Here is a 10,568-nt window from a genome sequence, read left to right on the forward strand (position 1 = left end):
AAAAGTAACTTTTGCTGATAAGTACAACTATTACTAGAAATATCCATCCATCCATTTTCTATAGCACTTATCCCCACGGGGGTCGTGGGCGTGCTGGAGCCTATCCCAGCCGTCATCGGGCAGTCGGCGGGGGACATCCTGAACCGGTTACCAGCCAATCGCAGGGCACACAGAGACAAACAACCATTTGCACTCGCACGTAGGGACAATTTGGAGTCTTCAATCAGCCTACCAAGCATGTTTTTGGGATGTGGGAGGAAACCGGAGTTCCCGGAGAAGACCCACGCGGGCATGGGGAGAACATGCAAACTTCACGCAAGGAGGAGTGGTGGTGGAATCAAACCAGCACCCTCCTAACTGTGAGGCGGTCGTGCTAACCAGTGCACCACCGGGCCGCCCTACTAGGAATATGAATATTCAAATAGATTGTTCAGGAAGTGATTTTTTTCATTGGTTGGCATCTATACTACTCCATATGCAGTGATAGACCATTAGGACGGGTTACTTGAATTGCTTTCCTGTGGTATAAATTGCCACGTGTCACACTCCCAATGAAAGCTACCCTTTAAGAAAAGCAGCCTACTGTGCCAAAAGCTCAAGTGAAGGCCTCCTAGCCTTTGACAGGCTCAGCCGATATAATACTGACTCAGAATGCTTTTGTTCTCTTGACAGTCAACAGCTTTTTCAGCAAAGGAAAAATGATGTGCGTCATTTTACCTGCCTCGTCGTTCCATGACAGGAAGCAGGTAAAGCTTCTATTTTTCCACATGACAGCGCTTTCATTGAATCTTTTATAGCACGGCGAGACAAGACGGAGAGCAAAACTGATGAGCCTTTTCCATCTTTCTTTTCTCATCTCGACAGCCTTTTTCATTTTCATCATACACCTCTCACTTTTTCCCCCCACATCCATTCCGCCGTGATAGCCCAATGCCTTTGTGCCATGTCTTTGTTTTTGACGTAGATCCACCCACTCCTGCTGGCACCAACTAATAAAAACGTGATTGACGCTGCAGTAATTCCTTAAAAAGCAGAATAGATTAAAAATGTATTTCTTTCAACGCTTGTAGCTCAGAGCTCGCAGAGGAAGATTAAAGGAGGCCTACGCATGTACAGCCAAGGAATGCTGGTGTTCCATCTCCTAGGAGTAATATATACCTTTGATACAACTCCTTCTTCCTCTCGTATGCTGACCATCCTTTAGATGTGAAGCTTTCATCAGAACATGCAAATGGTCGCATTGTTATGGTCGGTATACAAGAACCTTTCCTTCTTTGATCATCTCAATTACTGGGATCAATGGTTCAAATTCTTTTCAGAAAGATTTTTTTTTTCAAAGCTTGAAATTAATATGAATGGGTTGTTGCAGCGCACAGCACTAATACTGGAGGTAGCTAATTGATTCAGGTTCCGCTTAAGTCATGGCTTGGAGGCATCCAAGCTGACAACAATCCAGTTGAGTTGGAAAAGGATGATGGATGCCTTTTGGAAACAGTTAACCCCAGTATTTAATTTTGAACTGCAAAGTCCACAACTAATTATTGTTCTGGTCGCCATTATGGTCAACATGGTCTTTGTCAAACAGTGCCTGGACAAACCACAGTCCATCTGGAAAATTTGCACAGATGAAAACAAGAGTGGAGTTTTTGAGGTCAAGTGATTTATTGTGGGACTTAAAATGTACCTCTTCATCCTTGATCGCATCGTACGTATTAGCAATCATCAGAGGGAAGGATAACCAATTGATTTTTATTTTTCAACAAAGCACGGCCTTAAATATTAATTTCAAATACATTTGACTGAATGTATTTTGATATATTCAACTGATTATAATTATCCTTTTCTAAGGACAAAGAATTTATACAGAATTTAAGCTACAAAAAGTACTTAAACAAACAAAGCAGTGCATTGAGTGGCCTGCATATTTGATCTTAATTCAAATATTCACTTATGTCACAAGCTTCTGACACAAGAGTATTCAAGCCGCATTAATGTGGACATAATAGGACAATTTCACACTTTGCATAAAAGCCCATTGAAATTGCTGTCATCTGCTTGTCACGTTACCTTGGCATTTCACCTCTCGCAGCCGTGACCCCTCCCCGAAACAAATGACCCTTTCATCCAGTGCAATGACTGCCTGTCAATCTTCAACTCACTTTTCCTTGCCCACAGTAACCTCATCTAACCCTCCTTCCTCTTCTTTTGCTATTCATCTCCGTCTTTGTGTTCTGTTTCAATATGCTGCTGAATAAAGTGCAACACACCTCGCACACCTAAAGTATGGGCTTTATTAACATTGCTACTGATAATATGTAGGTTGTTGGTTCATTGGCTGATCATCATTACCTACTATTAATATATGTACATGATTTAGAATGAAAACAGTAAGTGGTATATATGGATTTAACCTCATATAGATACTATTTATAGATATTGTTTTTGTTGCCTAATACAATTCAATGTAGCCCTTCCAAACATGGGGGGAGACCCCCCATAAACAAAACTCACAAAGGATTTAATAATGTATTATTATTTAATAATAGTAATAATAATAACAATAAAAATGATGATGATAATAATAATAATAATGGTAAAAATGATAAGGATAAAAAAATAAAAATAAAATAATAATAACAATAATAATAAAGACCAAGATTTAAAAACAGACACACGGACCCATTTGTGTCGATTTAGGGACCTGCCTTGGTGTAAAAACAAAAATTTTTGTACATTTCTGTCAGTTGTTGTACACACAGATGCAGCCTATTCTATTGTCCCTCGAACTGTCTCACACACCATTACCTCTGTGAGGGGAAGAGACAACCCTGGGCCGGTGGCAAGGCAGGGGGAGCACCGTGGGTAATGTCAGTAGACACACGTCAAAAGTACAGCTTGTGTCCTGTGACAGCAGTCCGCCTAGCTCCCTTCAAGCAGTACCTCCCCCAACTGTGTCCAGTACAGACACAAAAGCTTAGTGTGTTCTTCCCCAGGGAGGTGAAACCAGCAGGGAGCGTCATCAGCCACACTCCATTGGGATAAATGCTTTTCCTTTCATAGTTTCACCTCAATGCGCAGCTATTGTCATCTGAAAAAGTGCACATGGCCTGTGTGTGTCTGTGTCCAAAGCAACAGCGTGAAGTGTTTGTGTGTACGCGTATGTGTGTGTTAAAAGTGTGTTGTGGGTTTTGCAGAAATAAAGGATTTACCATTTCACGGCAAAATCACTTGAAAATGTCACAACTAAAAATGATCACAGGAAAATCACTGTAATGTAATCTGATATGCAGATAACATCATTGTGATTCATGCAGTGGCAACATTTGAACTGGAATATTTTTAGACAGAAAAATAAAACAAAATTAATGAAAACTATTTTATTGTTTTTCCCTCCTTCACATTTTATGTAACTAACAGCGCTTTTGTTGAAGTGTTCAGTGTTCACAGTTGTTGAAATTGAATAAGAAATTTATATTCATACAGTCAAGTAGTTGTTTAGAGTGCCTTGTGTGCCTGTTACAATTTTAATATGTTTTAAATTAATATAAGCTCCTGTTTATCTTTTATATATGCGTATAAAATGGGAAAGGGATGGACGCCAAAGCAACATCACTTGGCTCAAAGGCGGAATTGAAAAGGGGTTTGACTACTTTTGGATCACACAGTTTTGTTTGTCCAAATATCAACAATATAGTATATATATAGTATATATAGTATATATGTATGAATATATATTCAAAAATTCAATAAAAGAAAAAAAAAGGAACTCTATCAACGTCTCAGTCTTTTGCCACATTATCGTATCATTTTGAGCTAAATGATAACCATTTAATAAATAACATTCTCTCTAACACATCTCACATAACAATCATAAATTGAGTCTTTGTTGTCCAACCACATGATCTTAAGTGAGATTGCGCAGACATGAGGTGATGAGTTCAGGCTTGCTATTCGTGTTCTCGTTGAGGTCGAGGATCGGCTTGCTCCAATAGTCAAGTGGGAAAATCAGCTCCTTATGTTTGAGTTTGGGACTAATTCCTGGCTCTTTTCACAATCCAAGGCCTCTGGCATTATCTGGGGGGAGGAGCTTCGGGTCAAAGCTTTTGACCAGGAATAAGTGGACAGCTGGAGAAAGATTTAAGTGTAATTTGGACTCAGACTTACTTCCATTCATGAGTTTTGGCAGATTTAACAAACTATATTGACTGTAATGAGATCATGTGTTATCTTAAAATGGTATTACGCTCCATGAAGCTCTTTTGTGATGAAAAATATAACACAATTAAATGCACTATGTGAACATATTCATGGTCTTTTTTGTTGAGTTTACATGAGTGCCCAATGAAGTAGCATTCTATTCTGGTCTGATTCAGGTGTTTTATTATTATTATTATTATTATTATTATTATTATTATTATTATTATCCATGCATCCATTATCCATACCACTTATCCCCACGGGACATTATTATTATTATTATTATTATTATTATTATTATTATTATTATTATTATTATTATTATTATTATTATTATTATTATTATTATTATTATTACTATGAGAGCAGACTCATTTTTATGTCTAATTGGAGAAATTTAAGATATTCCAAAGCGGTGACATTTGGAGTGCAGCGCTTTATCGGGTCCAAGGACCTCTAACAGCACTACCATGCATGTAGAATGTGAGCAGCAAAGATTTATGGTTATGTTGGAAACTTCTGACCTGAGGTATTAAACTTAACTCAACCCAGGATAAGATGAAGAAAATCAATGGATGTATGAATTCCTACATTTTCAACCCCCGACTCCAACGACAAAATGATGACAACACGCAGGCCAAAGACAAAGGAGCCTGGAAAAGCGCATGACATGTTCAAATCCTCAGGTCACCTTTCGGCTCACCTTCAATCGGTGACCCTGATCTTACCAAGGAAAGAGCTTCATATTTAGACAAAGTAACTCATGCACTTCAGTGACCCTTTGTCTGTTGCCGTATTTTCTGAGTCAGATAAAGACGGCAGCAGCGAGCATTGTAAGAGGCATAGGTAATTGCCCTCATTTGTGGCATTGACAAAAGCCAATGTTCCTGCTGCATTTAAATAATCTGGAGTGTGTCACTCAAGCATTCTTCAAGGCTGCTGGAAATTGGATGTCTCTTTTTTTTCCCACTTTTACAACCGAACAGAGGCTATTATGAGACTCAGTGAGGCGTTCTTGCTACATTTCACTTTTAGCTGGTTCTAACTCGGCATTAGAGACTGCACTCCGGTGGGATGGAAGGGTGTTGGGATGTGTGTGCCACAGCGCATGACAATGACATATCATATTTAACGTTTCTGATGATGCAGCCATAACTCTCTTCAAAGACTGTATGGTGATGTCCTATCAGATTTAGTTGCAGCACGAGTGGAATATAGAAGTTCATTAATTTATAAGCATTTTGGCTAACCACACTATGTATAGAGCATAGTGTGTCTATGACATTCATTAATTCATTCATTCATTCATTGGTTTATTTGAATATTGTCAACACATCGGAAGAAACAGATGAATTGTTATAGGACAAGTGCAAATTCTCAACCCTTTAAATATGATACAGGGAATTCAAGGTGTAAAATACAAGAAGGTAGGTAGAATACAAGAATTAAGATTAAATCAAACACTTTTTTTTTTTAAATTAAATCCAGCTAATCCTTGGTTAAAATCAGTGTCGTAGTACAAATAGGAGGGTACAATCACTTGTTGCATGTGCGCTGGAATAAACCGACTCATTTGGAGAAAGGTTTTAGTGTCTATGATTCAATATTGAACATGTTACTAAGCCACACAGCCTTAAACATATATTCTACATAAATGTGCATATCTTTTGTTGAGCTGTAATAAGCATTATTCTTATTATTACTCATTATTCTCAGGCCAAAGCCATCTATTTGAATTCCCAAACTGTTGTTAACGGGAAAGCAGCCGGTGTGAACCGGTGAAAAGTATAACCTTTCCAGCTAAGAATCCAAAATGGACAATCAAGGCTCACTGAATACGATTGCAAGACTCACCCTCGAAATCATACAAAATCTGCCAATCAGAATCCATCTGCCTAGGATTGTTTTCAGGCTCACAATGTGCCATCATAGAGGCAGCTCGAGCACTGACTTCAAGGGACATTTAGCCATCTATTCAGCCATTAACAATAGACGGGCATTCACACGCAAGCAGGGAGGTTGCGCTTGCTGAGCTGCCACAAAGCTCAATGGTTCCTTTCTGTTTACTTAAGCGCTTTGCTCGCTTTTCTCTCTCCAACCTCCAGGGACTTCAAGCTTGGATGGCTGACTGATTGGGAGTCCGCCTTCCATCATTTCATCCCGGTGGGAGTGATAAAAAGCAATTCAAAAGGTAGTCAGGAGAAGGCTTTCGTGTACATGTTCATCTTTTTATATTTAGCACCATTTTTAGGAATGTGTGCATTATGTGTGTATAAAAAACTTTTGATTTTCTTCACATTGATTTGTCCCTGCACTGTTTTTGTGTCTTTACTCTCTGAGAATCTCTAAATGTGCTGTTGCTGAGCAGTTTCTATCTCATTCCTGCCATCATCCACCAACATTGTGCACTTTGAAGAAAAATGCCTGGGAAAGAGGGATTGTATCAAAGTATTTTAGATCGGAACATTGCAGATGAGGGCAAGCTGGCAGTTGTGTAATAGTGAGGTGCTAACTTCAGTCATAGCCAATCAAAGCGGCTCATTTCATATCCTGTTAATGCAGCATCCTAATCCTGCAATTGTCTCAATGCATATCTGCGCCATTAAGTGGGACCTTGGAAATCTTTGATTCCCCACTCTGAACATATTTATGATTGAAATATATAGATGTATCTTCTACAGAGGACAAAAACTGATCGCTGGGTCTCAGGAGGAGTTGACCTTTTTGGGGATTTTGGCAGACGGCACTGGGCCATGCAGCGTATTCCAGCAGACCATGGGCATTTTCTTTTAGAGACCCAAGCGCAATTTAGTGACAGAAAGTAGACAAGACGTTTTACCAACCCAAAGCAGGTCAAAATTGTGGCTCTGTGTAATGCTATTTTGCACCCGATCATTCGTATCCATCCATGCATGAATCGCCACACTTGCATTACTGAGGTTATGCACTTTACAAAAACACAGACCTTGGAGTTATTTATGGCATGTTGCTTTGTGTATTCGTGCATCTAAACACAAACAAATTGAATATGACTTTTAAATTTTCTGGATATAGTATGTTACTAGACATTCAAAACATTCAGTTAAAGGCATCAGCGACTCTCGTGGTTGGGAAGATGAATGAATGAATGTTTCCAGGTTTTAATTGTGCGTGTGTGTTTTTGTGTGTCTTTATCCACTCAGCAGGGAGTAATCTGGGGGTTATAGGGCTCACGACTGTTTTGACATAAACAAAGACTTTTGGACAAACCGCAGGGAGTGAAAGAGTGCCAAATCCTGGAGTCTGGCTGAGGGCCACTGCTCTATGCAGATTACACCTCAGGCAGCCAGTGGACATCACACTGGTCATGGTAATTAAGCGGGCAGCTTGATTAAAGCGGCTTGGAACTGGTGTTGCACAATATGCTATGTTAAATCTGATGATTGACCCTGGTATGTAATTCTCAGATTGACAGTCGCTAAAGATGTTTAGCTGATTGGCTTAAACAGTGACTCACATGACCTATTCTTTTCTACTACCAGCCAGTTCCATGATATCAATATGTAAATACAAATACTTTACATATCTCATCAAATGTGAAATAAAGGTCTCCTTTCAAGTAGTTGCCTCCTTCATACTTTCTGCAGTTGAGCGAATAAAATGCTCCGGGCACAAATCTCTTTTTTTGACTGCTCTGTTGTTGTAGTTGGTTCAGAAGGGACTTTTTGAACTTCCAGTAAGTTGTTTTCACCGCAAGGCTGCTGATCACAGAAGTGTGCCTGTTCATACGGTACATAAACCAAAAAAATCACTTTCATTTAATTTAAAAAAAAAAAAAAAAAGGGCAGAGTAAGCCCACCATGGCGCCTTCAGTGGATTATAATCAAATTGTTCTGCTCCTAACAGCCATGTTTCTGGACGCCTCTCCAACAGAGGACATTTTGCGTTGATTGAGTGGCTGCTTTGGGAGCCATGCAAATTGACTGGAACGGTTGAGTGAATGTTACTAGGGTTACCCAGAAAGTGTGCATGCACGGTGAGAAACGAAGCACTTCACAATTAGAGTTTGCCGAGAATGAGCCAGAATGTGCATGTGTAAATTGGTACAATGATATCCATCTGGTCTAAAATCAACTATAAAATTTGTTTGCTGCTTATCTGACAATCCAAGAGCATCTGCTGTCTATGCAAATAGACCGCCAGCTGCAACTTTGTTTTTAAAAAAAGTGCACATTGTTGAATTTGGCAGCATGCAGCCGTACAAAAAGTGATAAGTGAACAGCCATAACTCTTAAAGGTGTGCTCGTTTTTACTCGTCCTTGATAAAGACAAACGACACTTGTCTTTTATTACAGTACAGGTGTACTGACTGTTATAACTGCCGGCAAGTATAAAAGTAAACAATGCAAATTATATGTGTACAAGTCAATATGCCCTGCAGCTATGCACATTATATATATTGTTCTCTCACATTGTGTTCCAAAACAGAAGACAAGCTTGGGCCAAAAATCTTTATTACGCTTATTGACAGCATGTTCCTACCAGCAGGAGCTTCTTTAGTTGATATAAGGAGGCTTGATATGGGCTATACTTTCATTCTTTCATTTTTCAAAGCGCTTCATCTTTATGAGAGTTAGACATGCTGGAGCCTATCCCACCAGTCTTGGGGCGGTAGCAAGGTATACCCTGAACTGGTCACCAGCCAATCCCAGGACACACATAGACAAACAACCATTCATACTCACACGTAATTTGGAGTGCTCATTGGAGGAATCTGGAGTGCTCCTTGGCCTACCAAGTATATTTTGGCAATGTGGGAGGAAACTGGAGTACCCTGAGGAAAACCACGCAGTGTTCCTGTTGATTTGTTTTTTCACATTCACCTTTTTGAAATTGGCATAGAGCAGTCTAAAAGCATTTCAGTCTCATCCCTAAAACCGCCTTCTCCCATCAACCCTTGCACAGAAGAATTTCACGTCCAATTTAACTTCCATTTATCATGCTGTATTACGCATGTCTTGGGTCAAAAATCACACTTTTCCTCTCATTTTCATTTTTGTCATGCTCCGCAATACCCTCTACTTGTTTCCACACTGATCTGGTAAAATTGAACATGATGGCTCTGTGTGAGCACTAAGCTCTTTGTAAAAAGCACAAGAATTGAACTGTCACTCACGTTCACCTTTTTGCAGCAGAGAGCTTTTGTGTTTGGTTCACATGAGGATTGTTTCAGTGCACTTAAAGGTGTGCAAGCTTTTCCGCAGTGATTGCAGAGCAAACCAACAAGAAATACATAGCTGGAGCACACCAAGTAATGACTAGTTGACCTTCCCTCCTCCAAATAAAGATAAGATTAGAAGCTGTGCATACAGGAGAGATGCTGCAATTATTCTTCCCAGTAGATAATCAGACAATGAAGCTACTGACAAGAGGTGTTTTGGAAGAAAGACTTCAGGATCTTCAATAAGTTACAAATTGGCATGCTCTCAGGCAAGCAGAATTAGAGATTTTTTATTTCACAACATTTGGTGAAATAAAAAAGCCTTCCAAACGATTACTTATATTTATTTTGTTTCTTTTGAAAAGAGGCAGGATGACTCATCCAGTGGGATTGGGTGCTCCAAACTGTTTTTGCGTCTGCTCTTTTGTTATTGTCATTCTTCACTCATTCATTCTTCTTTTAGCTCACATTCAAAGGAATAAAAACAATATCATGCAACAAAGAACATAGGTTTGAAACCGCTCCCAACTGGCTGCCTGCTATTGAGGGTCCTGGTCCGATAATGGGCGCCACAATGTAACTTTTATGTCAGCGTTTATTACAATCATCATCAATTTGTCAGGCGGAAACCTCGAGCTGTCAAAGTGTTATTTTTACAGGAATTAAAAAAAGTCAGCTCGTCTTTAAAAAAAAAAAAGAAAAAAGAATGACCTCACAAGCAGAGACAATATTTAGGAACAGTAACTATTTACTCGAAGTACATATTTCATTGCTCTTTATGCAAGACGTCAGAAGATTTGTCTGGCGTGAATCCTTAATCCGCGGGCTAAAATAATCTGCTTCAGAATGTAATAATTTACACGGTACAGTATGTCTTATGATTTGGATTAGTTGCGTACAATCCTCTTAGTTCGATAGCTCAGTCGAGGTTCTCAGTGATGAGTTCACAAGTCCACATTGCTTTTGTACACTCTCTCCCTTGACCATTAACTCAAATCTTACTCAGAAACGTCATAATCTGTCACGTCAGGTTGTACGTACATCAAATGGCATCGTAAACAGCCTGTAATAGCTTTATTTGTGAGTGTTGTTGTTGTTGTTTTTGGAGGGATGAAAAAGTTTCAAAATCAAACTTGATTGTAAGAAAGAATGGCGTCCACGATTATTTGGG

This window comes from Syngnathus typhle, linkage group LG4 (genome assembly GCF_033458585.1).
Source record: "Syngnathus typhle isolate RoL2023-S1 ecotype Sweden linkage group LG4, RoL_Styp_1.0, whole genome shotgun sequence".
Lineage (NCBI taxonomy): Eukaryota > Metazoa > Chordata > Actinopteri > Syngnathiformes > Syngnathidae > Syngnathus > Syngnathus typhle.